The 15594-nt window shown below is 40.7% G+C and overlaps 1 pseudogene; it reads right to left on the reverse strand.

The window, feature by feature from the left end:
- Nucleotides 1-9357: 9357 nt before the first annotated feature.
- Nucleotides 9358-9718, reverse strand: LOC143834549 (cyclin-dependent kinases regulatory subunit 2-like; annotated as a pseudogene).
- Nucleotides 9719-15594: the final 5876 nt, after the last annotated feature.

A 15594-nucleotide genomic window follows, 5' to 3' on the forward strand; every position in this document is an offset into this window, starting at 1 on the left:
GATGGACCACATGTGGTCCGCAGCCCACAGGTTGGGGATCACTACTGTAGTAGACGTACCAATTATTACTAGAGCTAACAACTTTTGAACTGCACCTTGTAGTTGTAGCAATAATGCAGTGTGTGGGCAGTGATATTTATTTCACCAGTGATTTTTTGTAAAGGACTCCCCAAGAATCAGTCTTCAACTCTGGAAAATAAAATAAAAACTCTCTATAAAAAAAAAAGAATCAGCCTGAATGGTGTTTGCTGTTCAAGGTTAGCCAAATCTCAGGTTTTCAATACATCCTGGAAAGGATTGCATTGAGATTCTCTTCCTGAGTGGATTTGTCAGCATGAGAGGTTGTACTAAATTAATTCAGAAAGTTTTTATTTATTATTTATTTAGATTTCTATAACTGCCATTTCCAGATGATGACTCATGATGGCTCAGATGATGGTTCACAACACAATAAATACATTGAAACATTGATCATATAACCAATAAAACAATGAACAATTGATTTTTGTAAACAATTGTGAAAAAACAAAAAAAAAACATAGGATTTCACTTCTCAGCTTGCCGATGTTATAGTCATTCAGTTTTTATTTGTTCAGGGGTGGGGGGAGGCTCCAGGGTCTTCACCAAAGGATGCTCCTGTAGCTTCAGCAGCTGCCTCGTAGAGAACTTTTCAACATGTGTAATGTTAGTTTATTGCCTTATTTGGTTCATTCTTATCTTTGGCCACTAGTCAGAAAGGCCCATGAAATAACTAATAGGAAAAATCAACATAAAATTAATTCAAACTTAGATAGTAAAAATATACAACCCGGCAAGCACAGCAGAACGCAGGCAGTAAACAAATGGATCGATCACTTCAAGAAATTCAGCATCAAACCTATAATGGAAAAAACAGCTTTCAGGATCAAAATTGTCTCCTCCTAAGACCGGAAGAGAACTAGCCAGGTGAGTTCTTGGCAGAATAATTAGCACAGCAAGGGTGCACAACCTGGTTAAAGAGGAGATAAAGGTTTATTTGGGAACTAATATACTTGATAAGAAAACAGACAGACAGAGAAAGGTTCCTAATTACATCTGTAGCTGACAGTAAGAGGAGACTGAATGAAGAACTTCCAAGAAGGAAATTGCCCTAATGCTAGCACCCTGGAGACAGATAAGGAATGACACTAAATAGGAGAAAGGAGGTGCTGTCCTCAATATCTTGTGTTCTTGCTGAGTATTCAGGGATTTCACAGCTGTGGTGTCATTACCAAGAAAGTCCTCTGTCTCATGGTCTCCTACTGGAAAGTAACACAAGATGGTTTCCTCAGAAGATCTTAAGGTCCAAATGGGAGAATTTATTTCTCCCAGAACTGCAAGTCCATGAATACTTGAAGGAGGGAATTTGAGACAAGCCCTCAGATATGCACACATTGTTATCCAGGCACACTAGAGAAGACCTTCAATTTATTTAAATGTACTTATTATTTTTCTTTTAAAAAGTTGTTAAAATTCTTTAAAAAGGAAAAACAACAATTTCAAGAAGGACATAGATAAAATTGAAAGGGTACAGAGGAGAGCGACGAAGATGATCTGGGGCCAAGGGACCAAGCCCAATGAAGATAGGTTGAGGGACTTGGGAATGTTCAGCCTGGAGAAAAGGAGGTTGAGAGGGGACATGATAGCCCTCTTTAAGTATTTGAAAGGTTGTCACTTGGAGGAGGGCAGGATGCTGTTTCTGCTGGCTGCAGAGGAGAGGACACGCAGTAATGGGTTTAAACTTCAAGTACAACGATATAGGCTAGATATCAGGAAAAAGTTTTTCACAGTCAGAGTAGTTCAGCAGTGGAATAGACTGCCTAAGGAGGTGGTGAGCTCCCCCTCACTGGAAGTCTTCAAGCAAAGGTTGGATACACACTTTTCTTGGATGCTTTAGGATGCTTAGGGCTGATCCTGCATTGAGCAGGGGGTTGTATGGCCCCTTCCAACTCTATGATTCTATGATTCTATGATTCTATGATTCTATGATTCTAACAATGAAAAAAGCAAACATTTTTAGCTGGAGAAGCAATTAAGGAGTTGGGATGGAGGCTGAGCCAAATTTCCCATTTGTGTAAGTGTGTATGCAAAGAAAAGGTGTTCATCGTCCCCCAGCTTCTACCTTTTGTATACTTAGGGTTAGTGATGCAACACCATTTTACATGTTTAATCTTCATCACCTTGGGGACCTTAGTTGGGTGGTAAGGTAGTAAAGAAATGTTAAAAATAAATGATTGTGATGTTAGTTGTGACGTCCTAGGTATCTGCTCACAAACATTTTTGGAAGTTGGATCCTGTGGTAAATCTATGCTAACAGAAGACATTTGTATCAGCAGATCAGGACTGAATCTGCACGGAGCTTTTATTCCAATCCCAGGTTGATTCAGTCTCTGCCGTCTCCACTGAATGCGATTTCCACACAGAGACAGCTGATCAACTGCAGCTTATGTTTTCAATGGGATCGCTTCTGTTTCTCGCTCCTTGTTCCTAACATGTTAGATGTGCAACCACACCCTGTGTCCGCTGAAATCAAAAATTATAAGATGCTGAAAAAGTTTAAATAAAGTCCCCCTTTTGTTTTGATTTATAGCATCTTATCCTAATGTAGAATTCTGGAGAACTCAAACCCTTGCACAATGTTGGTTGGTCTTAATAAAAGATATCACATGGCTTTTGGTTTTGGATCAACTTCTTTTTTTTATCATTTTAAAAACTACAGGCAAAGCTGATCACATGAATGAGGGGAAGTGATTCCTGCTTCCCCCTACAGTCTATCCTCAACCCTCTGTTCTGGCCTATCCATCCATCTCTTGACCTTTGCCACAAGGGGAAGAACAGCACTAACCTTTGGAGGAGAGGTTGGTTTCCTTCTCATTGGTCATTGACCTAGCCCTTTTATACAGCAGGCAGCAAGCTGTGCATGCCCATTGAAAGGTCCCAACTTCATGCAAGACTTTCTGTTCTTAAGGGACACCAGGCTCCAGGGTTACCAGGTGCCCCTTGGCAGCCAGTGGGGGGGGGGGGTCAAGAATAGTTGGATGGACACTACAGATACTTCAAATAGGCATTAATGAAGGCCAATTAAATTGCGCAAAGATGGCTTCACAGTATGTTAGGTGGACATAGGCGTACATCACATGAATGTACCCAACATTTTAGAGTCGTTTGGGAATACATGGCAGCAGGATTTATCTACTCACACCTTCCTTTAATCTTCAGCTTGATGTGCTATATGCTCTGGGCTAGAAAACCACATGCCGCAGTTGGGATGACAGAAGCACAAAGCAGAAGTAACAGAAATACAGTGAACTATTTGTTGCACATGATTTAACATGCCCACAACAGAAAGCACCATTTCATCATTAGCAAAGCGGGAGCTAGCAACTGAGATTTCTATCAGGAAAATAAACAAACTGGATCACATTTTTCCTACCCCCCTCCCTACACTTGGCCATTCAGTTTCTGAAAGGTGCTTTTAAAAATAGGCTTTTATAGCCTCAGTACTTGAAGATTACTTAGCTCACTTCAATATTGAAATGAGCAGAATTAAGATGTATAGTTAGTGGTGATTTCTAGGAGAAAATGCTTCATCCGTTATGCCACATATTTACTATGTCAGGCAGTGAGTGAGTGTAAAATACTATCAATTTTTAGCCGACTTGTTTTTGGTTTTTTTCACTGTGTCACAACTGCTTTTACAGCTATTGAAAGTAAGGACCGAAAAAATTGGGATCCCAGGCAAATGTCTGTGTTTTATATTCAGGTGTAGGCTATTGTGCCTTACTGGTTTTGCCATGCAAGACATAAGATATTAACTCTTTTATGAAAACAATTACATTTGTGATTCAGTAGATTTCTGGGACTTCATTGATTGATTGATTGATTGATTGATTGATTGATTGATTGATTGAATGATTGAATGATTGACTGATATACCTCTGCTCTTTGCATGCACTCGTGGTGGTTCACAACAATAAAAACATTAAAACACAATAAAACCCATAAAACATCCCTTCCAACAAATGGCGGCAGGCGATAAAATATAAGATGATGCTGGGCCATCATAAGAAACTGGAGTGTTCCCTGCAAGTTCATTTACAAGATCCCTTTCAAGATAACGGTTGTGCTGACAGAACTATTGAGTTCTTTTCTATGGGCCAGAGCTAACACTGCAAATGGCGATCTCAGCTCCTAAAATGGGTTGTAACCAGTAAACTTTTCACCCTGTTCCTGCTCAGTCTTCATCCCTGCCTTGGCCCACATCCTGTGTTGCTTTTGACCATACAAGTCCCATGATTCTCAGCATGGCATTTGGGGGTGATCAAAAGGGGCCTCTCATTCCTTTTTCACCAACCAAAACATTGGCTAGAGCTAACCCAAAGATCTTCTTGCTTCCCTAGTTGGCTGTATCCCCACCCATGCTACGAAAAATGCTCCTATAGAGGGCCTGTACTCTCCCTTGAAAACAACATTATATGCAGTATGTACAGCTTTCTTTCTGTAGTCTCAGGGAAGTATCTTCTGTCTATGCAAGTGCACCTTTGGAAGCAACCCAATATTTATATATTTTTTCTACAAGGTTATATTCCAGCTTTTTCATGTAAGCTGTCTGGGTGATCTTGGGCCAGTCATGTTCAGCCTGGCCTACCTCATAGGGCTGTTGTGAGGCTATAATGATAGATTCAAATGAGTAGCCATGTTGGTCTGAAGTAGCACAATAAAATCAGAGTCCAGTAGCACCTTTAAGACCAACAAAGATTTATTCAAAGTGTGAGCTTTCGAATGTAAGCACTCTTCCTCAGACTTTGAGTGCTTGTACTCAAAAGCCCATAACTTGAATAAATCTTTGTTGGACTTAAAGGTGCTACTGGACTCTGATTTTATTGTGAGGCTATAATGGAGGGGATGAGATTGATGTAAACCACTTGGAAGTAAATAAAATAATAACAGGGTGAAGTAAGGCAGTTCGCAGTCTTTGGGGGGAAGAGTCTATTATTGTGAGACTTTCACAGATGGCAGTTCTTATCTCTGTGTTAATAACCATCAAGTCACTTCCAAATTACAGCAATCCTAGGAATTAATGATGTCCAAAATATCCTATCATTGACATACTGAAGGCTGTAGCTTCCTTGACGACATGGAGATGGAGTCAATCCATCTAATGTTGGTTTTCCTCTTTCCCTGCTCCCTTCAACTTTTCCTAGCATTATTATCTTGTCCAGTGACTCTTTTGTTCTCATAATGTGACCAAAGTACAGCAGCCTCAGTTTAAACCTTTTATCTTCTAGGGAGAGTTCAGGCTTGGTTTGACTTGGAGCCCACATATTTGTCTCCTAGGCAGTCCATGGTATCTGTAAAACTCTCCTCTGATACCACACTTCAAACAAATCGCCTTCCTTCCTGTCAGCTTTCTTCATTGTCCAACTTTCACACTCATGTGATTCTCTATATGTCGTAAAAGCTTGACTGGTAGATTTCTACCAATCAAGATGTGGTTAAAGGTAGTCAAGAACATTCCTCAAAATGGCCTGGTTTGATTGACTTTTGTGCCTTTTACGGTGGTATTATTGCAGAATGTATCTGTAGAACATTCTGAATTCCTGTATATTGCTGGGTTCTCAGAGTAACTAACTAAAGCCCTGATACAAATCTTGGCGGGAAATGCTGGCACTGTCCTTCTTGATGCAATTCATGTGGGTAACACATGCTCCATTACCCCGAACCAGTTGAACTTTTCCTAAGTTAATAGGTTACAAGGAGAAATGTACTGGTGCCAAAGTTTTCATAAAGTGTGTTGAGTATCTATACTTCTTTTGCCATCTCTTTAGGCTACACCTAAAGAGCCCATTTCTGAACCAAGATTTTGTAAAACCCTGGGGTTTCTTGACAGCCCTGGAAGGGTTCTGTAAATGGCTGGGAGGTATTAATTTTAATATATATATAAATTGTTAAACATGTATTGGGTGATATAACCATACATAATCATGTTGACCCCTTCCAAAATGGCCAATGATGGGCCTGGGAGGTGGAAAGGGGAGCAGCCCTAGATGGGCATGTACACAGCTATGCTTTCCAACCATATTTTGCAGGATTGCACCACTTCTGGGGTTTCTCGAAGCCTGAAGAATGTTTCAGGGGTTTCTCAACAGTCAAAAGTTGAGAAATGCTGGACTACCCAGAGCCTCTACAAATAGCAAATGCTAAACAACTGCAAATAGTCTATTTGCATTCAGACAGACAACTTATTGTTTTTCAGAGGAACTATTATTTATTGGAATAATAATACCCACTAACCTAGGTGCCATGACACTCCAGAGCTGAGAACTGCATTATTTCATGAACCTTTGTACTGGCCAATGGTAAACACATTGAAGATAGGTTTTCTAAGATAAACACAAATAGTCTGTCTGCTGTGATATGTTATTTGCTTTTCACCTGTCTCTGAATTGAATATGCGGTGACCACTATTCTTAGATTAAAAAGTGGAGCCTGAAGGCTGATAAAGCTTTGCTCTGTTCAGGCAATAAGACTGTGTCTGGGATTTTGACAGCACATAGTGGTAAATCACAAGGAAAGGGCCCTGTAGGACCACATGTTATTTGAATTCTGCTCAGTTAATGTGATGAGCAACCTGCAGAACTTTATACGAGAGATAGTTCCTCATGACTAGATTGCTAAAGGGAGACTGCCACATTTATATTTAAGTCAGTCAAGACGAAGTGACATTGGTCAACGACAAAATCCCTCAAGGATGGAGGAGTCAGTCCTGGGGTAGGGGTGCTCCCCTTAAAGGGACAGATTAATAGTTTGAGAGTGCTGCTAGATTCCAGCCTACAGTTGGAGTTCTCCATGGCACATAGTACCATCAACTTTGGCATATCTGATGTCTATGAACATTCCTTCAAAATTATGATAAGGCCATGGTAATCCATGTTCTTTGTACTTTACATGGAGCTGCCCTTGAAAACGTCCCAGAAACTTCAACTTGTCTAAGTTGTGGCTGCCACTACTGTCCAGAGATGGGATTCATGGATCATATCATCCTGGTGCTAAAATATTTGTGCTGGTTGGTGCTGGTTGTTACTTTTAAGGTCTTAAATGGCTTGGGACTGGGCTACTTCAGAGCCTTCAGGACTGTCCAGCCAGGAAACTGTAGTGTGAATATCATTGTGTTGTTGTTAATTGTTTGTTTGAGTTGTGAACTGACTTGGGTAGCTCTCTGAAGAGGTTGTCATATACAATTTCTAAACTAATAAATCATTGTTTTTAGAAAAAGCTCTTTAAGTTTCATACCCATACGTACCAATTATAACAAAAGGTAAGGGATATGACTATTGTGGGAGAGAGGAGACTCATCTCCAGATTGTTACAAACAATCTAAAATGCAATTTGAGATGAGTTTGCTCAAGCTAATAATCGGTAGGAATTCTGAGGTAATGTAAAAAGAATTCTAATACGGTTAACGACGTTTCTCAGGGATATTAATTTCATACATCTCTACCCATACCTGATAGATGTCTTAAATATTATTCATCTGTTGCCAATTCTGACAAATCTTGTAAATTAAAAATCAAATCCAGAGAAGGAAGCTCTTCTGGACCGATTTGATATCTAACTGCTAAACACAGTGGGAAGTGAGCTCATTTGTTCCAATTTAGACTGTTTTGTGGACTGACTGCAGTGAACTAAAAGACAAAGGAAACTGGTAAACCTTTCTCAAATGTATCGCTGTGGAATCAGTGATAAAAGGGTTGCTATGGAGCTTATTCATAGTTAATAAGGGGAAGAATGTATCAAGTAACGAGTACCTGCAAAGAGGTGTGTACAGAAATGAGGCCCATTTCATATGTTTCTAATGACTCTGCTGGCATTTATAAATGAACTAATACTTCCTTTCTTGAGTCAGTAGTCGCAACAGTGCAATCCTCTAGAGAGTTACTATAGCTATAGCTCAATGAATCAAGAATCCCATGTATAAAATCCTGGAAGATTTTAATTCACCCAAATCAATGCCTATTATGATAAAAAGAGAAAATGTTAATTCCTTAGAAGACATACTGCATCGGAACATAAGAACTCCAATGGATGAGATCAGTGGTCTATCTTGGCTAGCCTCTTGTCTCACAAAATAGCCAACCAGTTCCTCTGGAGGTCTAGCAATAGGCATAGATGCTGAGGTATTTCCATTCTGCACATATTGAATAATGCACTTTCAAGGTGCTTTGGCAGCTGGATTTTCCTGTGCAGAATAGGAAAATCTACTTCTAAAGTGCATTGAAAGTGTATTATCTATTGAGTGCAGAATAGGCCCTTGTCTCCTGGCTCTGGGATTCAAGGGTTGACCGCCTCTGAATGTGGAGTTTTCCTTCAGTCACCATGGCTAGTAGCCGTTGATAAACCTATCCTCCATTAATCTATAAAATCCCCCTATTAAAGCTAACTGTTCCTTGGCCATCACTACATATTCTGGCTAAGAATTCAACATTTTAATCACTGGCTGGGTAAAGAAGTAGAACAAAGTTTGAGTCCAGCGGCACCTTTGAGACTAACACAATTTTATTCAAGGTATAAACTTCCCTGTGCAAGTACAGATCTTCAGTATTTCCTTTCATCTTTTCTGAATCTACTGCTTATGAGCTTCACTGGATGTCCTCGAGTTCTACTATTTTGGGAGCGGGAGAAAAAAATTCTCTTTGCCAATTCTCTCCACACCATGCAGAATTTTACAAACCTCTCTCACATTTCCCCTCCCCTTAGTCATCTCTTTTCTAAACAGAAAAGTCCCAAGCTCTTCAAAATTTCCTCAGAGGCAAGTACAGGCTGTCTTGTCTCTTGTAGGATAGAGGTCAAGAGTCCAATGGCTGGATGTTAAAATTGAGGACAATGAACAGTGAGGAACATTTTAAAAAAAACAACTAAAGAAGATGACTCTCTGAAGTGATGTTCTCTTCTTTCACTTTTAAAATGTTGTCTTTTAAGACTGGACTTTTTTTTTATTAATCTAGCATTAAAACAAGTTTTATTCCATCACCCCAATTTCAACCGTTCAAAAGCCAAACAATTGATTTGACTGCTATAGAAAGAATCAAAACACTTGAGCTTGGGATATCTGAGAAGTGAGTCAACATATTCTGTGTAACTTGTAAACTTTATTGGGCAGAATGGACAATCAAATAGGCACTTAACAGTACAAACCATAGCAGCCTACTTTGCATTTTACTGAGCTCTGTGGCTGTGAATAATACAGCTCAGGCATAGGTAATTACTGAATACTACCAACATATATAAACCCATAAACATAAAGTTCCAGAAGATTTCAAAGACATTTCTAGAAGTTATTCATTTCTGCTGGCCTTTGGGAAGTGGTCTTCTACAAAAGGAGAACGTGTGGTTCTGCCATATGAATCATAGAGTAGACCCAGTCAAGCTTCTGCTGCAAGCCAAGTCTTCTTGATAAGATGAGTTTTTGGTACTTGTTGATGTGGGACACATCTTCTGGCGCACCTTGTAAAATGGGCAGGGAGTCCCTGTGTGTGTTTATGTGTGTTTGCGAGAGAGGGCCCTGACCAGGTAGCTCCAGAGCTTTGAGAGTCAGACTGTCAGGATAATTTTTTGACAGTTCTCATGGTAACATTACATGTCAGTACTCATAGTTCTCATCAAAGTATTTGTCCAAGTAGTAGTCCTGCTTGTGGGACATGATGCTGTTGCGCCCCCAACACTTCTTTTGCCTCCTCTGCCACAGCAACAGCTCCTGTTACAAGTCAACTGACTGGAATCAAGACTGGATATTTTAAGAGTTCTCTGACTTTTTAATAAACCAGTTGCAGTTTAATGGTATCTCTGTATTAAATAGATAGAACACCCCTCTCTGTGAACAGGCTTGGGTCAGTTAACAGCATAATAAAATTTGGTTTAAAGTACAAGAAAAACAACAAAACAATAAATTTGACATAATGCTTGGTTTTCCCAATGCTTCTCCATGTATTCAATGGTGGGATTTTGTTCTGAAGAGGAAAGGAAGGAGGCCCGTGTGATTTTATTTACTTGTTCTGGCCTCAACCTTAAGCCTGGTGGAATAGTGCTGTTTTCTAGACTCCACGGAGCTTGAACAGGGCCTTGATTCCATCAGACTGGAGCGAAGGCCAAAAAGGCCCTGGCTCTGGTTGAGGCCAGACTCACTTCTTTCGAGCCAAGGACCACTGGTATGTTGGCATTTGAAGATCATAGTGTTCTTCTGGGGGCATACTGAGCTCGAGCAAAGCTGCAGTCCCAGAACATTTTGAGATTTGTTTATAGAATCATAGAATCACAGAATCATAGAGTTGGAAGGGGCCATACAGGCCATTTAGTCCAACCCCCTGCTCAACGCAGGATCAGCCCAAAGCATCCTAAAGCATCCAAGAAAAGTGTGTATCCAACCTTTGCTTGAAGACTGCCAGTGAGTTACCTGAAGTCAGGTTGGCAAATGTGCAGGACATGGTGGGAATTTTTTTTTGGAAGGGGGGGGGGGGGCTGTGACCATCCAGGCTGCAGAATTCTTAGACCATATCCCTCCTGACATTCTGAAGGCTTGTTGAAGACTGAAAAGTTATAAATTAGACTGAAAGGTTTTGAATTATTTCCCCTTGATGATGATTTAACTTATAATATTTATGTATAGTGCTTGATTTCATTTACCGCTGATAGCTGATTATGTTGCTGATACAATTATAGTTGGGTTTATTTGGTACATTTGTTTGTTTTCAACTGTAGTGGCTTTGATTATTACTGCCAGCTTTTTAGCTGTGTTTGTGGGCTACTTTTCTGGCTATTCCTCAGGAGTCAATTTTCTTTCCTTTTTTATTACCACTCTTAGATCTGTTTGTATTTTGTTTTAAATGTTTTTAATAACTTTTTCTGTTTTGTTGATGACAGCCACCTTCCGTTTCACTTTAATAATAGAAAAGAGGGGTGTAGATTTACATAGTAATAACAATGTCTAAATAATTAAAAAAAATAGCAATAATGTCATACTAGTGAAGTTTAATATCGGATCTCTATCGAGTTCTATGGAGCTGAGGATTCACAGCCTGCAGCAATCTGATGCTCATGTATGATGCAATTCTCGACATATTGCCTATGATACGGTGAAAGTCTGGGGCAGCAAAATGACATTTCCAGAATTGTTATTCAGGTAACTCTGGCTGACAGTTCAGAATACTTTTTGATACTATGGAGATGGGGAAGTTGGTTATGTCTGATGGGGGAACTCATGAATTTTCTAGATTTATACAGCCTTCACACAGTTAACTGCAGAGAAATGTCATAGCTTCCTCTTCAGAAGTTGCATAGGTGGCCTGAAAACAATCAGTGAGAATCACCAGTGCTTGTTCTCCCTCTATATTCTGTGTAACATCTGCTAGCAGCTAGCTCATGCTGGCAGGGACTCATGGGAATTGTAGTCCATGGACATCTGGAGGGCCACAGTTTGCCCACCCCTATGCTAGCTTAAAACCTGCTGGAGAGGGCCCATGAGGCAGAATCTAACCTGGAGAACTGGGTTTGCTTCCCAACTCCTCCACATGAAGTCTTCTGGATGATCTTGGGTCAGTCACAGTTATCTCAGAACTCTCTCAGACCAACCTACCTCACAAGGTGTCTGCGGTGGTGAGGGGAAGGGAAGATGAGTGTAAGCCACTTTGAGGCTCCTTAGGGTACAGAAAAGCAGGGTGTAAAGCCAGGGTAAGGTGACCAGATTTTAACATTGGTAAAGTGGGACACCATTGACCGGGGGGGGGGGGTTCTTGATTAAAAATTTGATCTATATGCAGCAACAAAAATTTTCATAGAATGCAAAAAATAGTATTGTAATATATATATATATATTAATTTCAACATAAGTACAATTTGACAGGTACCCCCAGATGTCCCTCCAAAAGTGGGACAATCTGGTCACCTTAAACTAGGGCCATCTTATTGTAGTGGTTAAGAATACCAGCTTCTAATTTGGAGAACCCGGTTTGATTCCCCACTCATCCACATGCAGCCAATGAGGTGACCTTGGGCCAGTCATAGTTCTTACAGAGCTCTGTCAGCCCCACCTGCCTCATAGGAGAGAAGGGAGAGAGAAGGTTGTAAGCTGCTTTGAGACTTTTTAGGGTTGAGAAAGGTGTAAAAATGAATTCTTCTTCTTCTTCTTTTTCTTCTTCACAGCACCGAAGCATTGTGGGTGGTAAATACAAACAGCTCTGCAAATTGCTTAAAAAAAACTTTCTCATTTGACTGCATCACTACTTTTTCCAGGTCACTTCCATTTTCATTTTGCTTCCTGCTATAGTATTTATCACATTATCTATCCCTGCGATCTCAGATGTAATCAAGGGAGCATAGGCAGTGTTCTGTCATTTTATCCTCTCAACCAACTAGTAAGGTTGGTTAGGCGGAAAGAGAATGAGCCCACCCAAGCCATCTTGAGTCTCAGCTTGTTTTAATTTAGGCTTTCCCTAACATACTTGGCACAATTAAAACCACTTGCAAAACTGTTAGATCAAAACCTATAATTCTGTACAACAGAGACAGCTTATCTCCTCGCAAGCTGGTCAATTAAATGCTGTGGAAACCCAGCTGCTAGGTCAAATCAGAGCTTCTCATTACCTTTCTCTTTTGCAAGGTAAGGCAGCCAGCCTAGCTAAATTGAAGAAGCTGTTCTTGGCTTTACTTCATGACTGGGTTTCAAACAGAAAGGATGGGTTGAGGAAGCTTTGCTGCCTGTGGATACACAGGTTGCTGAACTCTAGGAAAACCCTCCTTCAAGCCATTGAAAATAGAGGCAGCTAGGGAATAATGGAACCCTGAGTTGGATGATTCAGACTAGCCTGATCTTATCCAGTCAGGGATGGTGTTTAGGGTTGGCCATGTTTAGTACTTGCATGGGAGACCACCAGGGTATCCACAATTGGTATACAGAAGCTGACAATAGCAACGTGCCTCTTGCTTTGAAAACCCTACTGTTGCTATAAGCCAACTACCACTTGATGGCACTTCCTACCATCAGAGTGGAGTGATGAGAAGCAGAAGAAGAGCTCCTTTTTTGTACCCTAGTTTTAACTACCCAAAGGAGGCTCAAAGCACCTTACAATTGCATGCCTTTCCTCACCCCACAACAGACACCTTGATCAAGCTGAGAAAGTTTGAGACTGACCCAAGGTTACCCAGCACATGGAGGAATAGGGAATCAAATCCGATTCTCTAGTTTAGAGGACGCCACTCTTAACCACTACTCCAAGCTGGTAAGAGCATCAGCATTCAATCTTTCTCGTCACTGTACTCATACAAGAAGCTGCTTTAGATTGAGTCAGCCCCTTGGACTCCCAAATCACTATTGTCTTGACTCCATGGTTTTGGGCAGAGATCTTTCACATGACCTTCCACTTGATCTTTTTAACCAGTGATGCTGAGGGCTGAACCTGGGTCCTTGTGTAGAGAAACTATTCCCCCTGCCATTGAGCCTTGATTCCTCCTTTATGCTTGGATGTATACTATATACAGTAGGAGTAGGTCTTTTAAGGCACAATGAGAAAGAAAAACGTGGTTATATAAGATGCTTAGATGAACAATAATTAGTAAGGCTTCTTAAAAACAGTGCTAATTTGCAAGTATTTAACCAACTGGCAATACAGCAGTATGCATTAATGTAAGGTTGCCCATTGGAGTTTGTGAGAACATGCATGCATGAAACGCTGCTGTACTGTCACATGAATACATAGGAAGTAACACTGAACAGGGCTGAGCTGCTCATGAACAACTGAACTAATTGATAAACAGTTGGTTCCCTGCTTACTACCAATAAGCAGAACATAAGCCCAATGAATGGATATTCAAACATCCCTAGCTTTAAGCTTACATAACACAGTAGTCCCCTATAATATGGTCCAGATTTGCCCGATCTCATCAGATCTTAGAAGCTAGCACTTGTCAGTGGATGAGAGACCACCAAGGAATACCAGGGTCACTACGCAGAGTCAGGCCGTGGCAAAACACCTTTGAACATCTCTTTCCTTATAAATCCTATGGGGTCGCCATGTCACCTGCAACTTGACAAGCATTTTACAATGTGGCAGTGGAATATTCCAAGGTAAGGGTATCTAGCTGCAATTTCTTAAATGAATCCATCCTTCTGGCCCAACGTATGGGAACAGCTCACACTGATAGGCCAGATAAATTAAAATCAACTAAATATCAGCCCTCCTATTTTAGTGTTTAATAACAATCAACAAAATCTTTACTACTTCTAGAGTAACCTCCATCCCAGCCCATTAAGTTCCATCCCAACCAATAACATTGCCGTAATGTCTACAAAAGGAGAGATCCAGCAGTGCCTGACTGAAATGGACAAGGCGTATTCAAATAAACAACGTACTAGAGTGCTTGTCTTTCCTTCTGAGCAGTTATGAAGCCAGTCTGCCAAGAGAATCCTCCCTTGACAGCCTACCCTTGTTCTCAAGGAGACAGCACTCAGACAACTCAACATAAATAGTCTCCTATATCTGGGTACTATCAAAAACTCAAAAGATAAGGGCAAAGAGTATACCCAAGTATAATGAAGAAGATACTCTATGGGATTTCCCTTCCTTTTCTTCATATGCAGAGAAAATTATCTACCTTTATAAGGGAAATCTATAAGGATATGAAAATTTTTGGTGGGCTTGTTCCATAGACACACAAGATGATCTCAGACCTTGGTAAAAATGTGCCAGGCAGGCTGGTGGGTGAACAATATGCAGCTGCACTAAATAAGCAATTTTAAAAAACAAACTCATGGCATTAACCCCCCCCCCTTCCTCTCCATTTTGTAAAATTTCCAATGACTGGGTTTTTGCTTGCCGAATAGTGATTGAATATATCAAGTTAATCCTGTGTTCTTTTTGTTATTTTTTTTTTGCTTTAGTGTCTTGATTGGTTGCAAACTGTCAACGTGTGATCTGTTGCTTATTTGAGAACTGATGTGATAAGCCAGATGGTATTAATTCCATCTGTGGCTTGCTTAGGAACTTACCATTCAGTTTTGATATATTCCTTTTGAAAAAGAACCCTGCCAGAAAATACTGAAAAGAAATTGTGAACACAAATCTCACCCAAGCACTTTCCCTAGCAACCCCATCCTTGGCACCCAACAAGATTAAGGGTTCTGACACTGAAGACAGAGAACCTGCTTCCTCCAGAGATCCCAAGTGTTCCAGAGTCCCCTTCAATGCCTCGAGAGCCACACTTCTATCAAAAGAGACTGGGAGAGGGAGGGAGTGTATATTTTGAGACTGACTAGCAACAATATGAGAGAAAAAGATTGAGGGAAAACACCTAAGCTAAAACGAAGGACATAACCAGCTGGTTGAAAACACAAGAAGTTTCTCAAGCAAGATAGCGAGTAGATGCATTAAATCAGTGGTCCGCAATCTTTTTCAGGCTGCGGACAGGCGGGAGTGCGGCACATGCACGTTTGCGGCCGCACATGGCGCAAACGCGCATGCGCGGGAGTATTCAAATTCTGGCGTAGCCCTGCGGAGGCAGGGAGCTGTGGCCCGGTGCCAGGGCCTT

Source organism: Paroedura picta, chromosome 3, assembly GCF_049243985.1.
Source record: "Paroedura picta isolate Pp20150507F chromosome 3, Ppicta_v3.0, whole genome shotgun sequence".
NCBI classification, from domain to species: Eukaryota; Metazoa; Chordata; class Lepidosauria; order Squamata; family Gekkonidae; genus Paroedura; species Paroedura picta.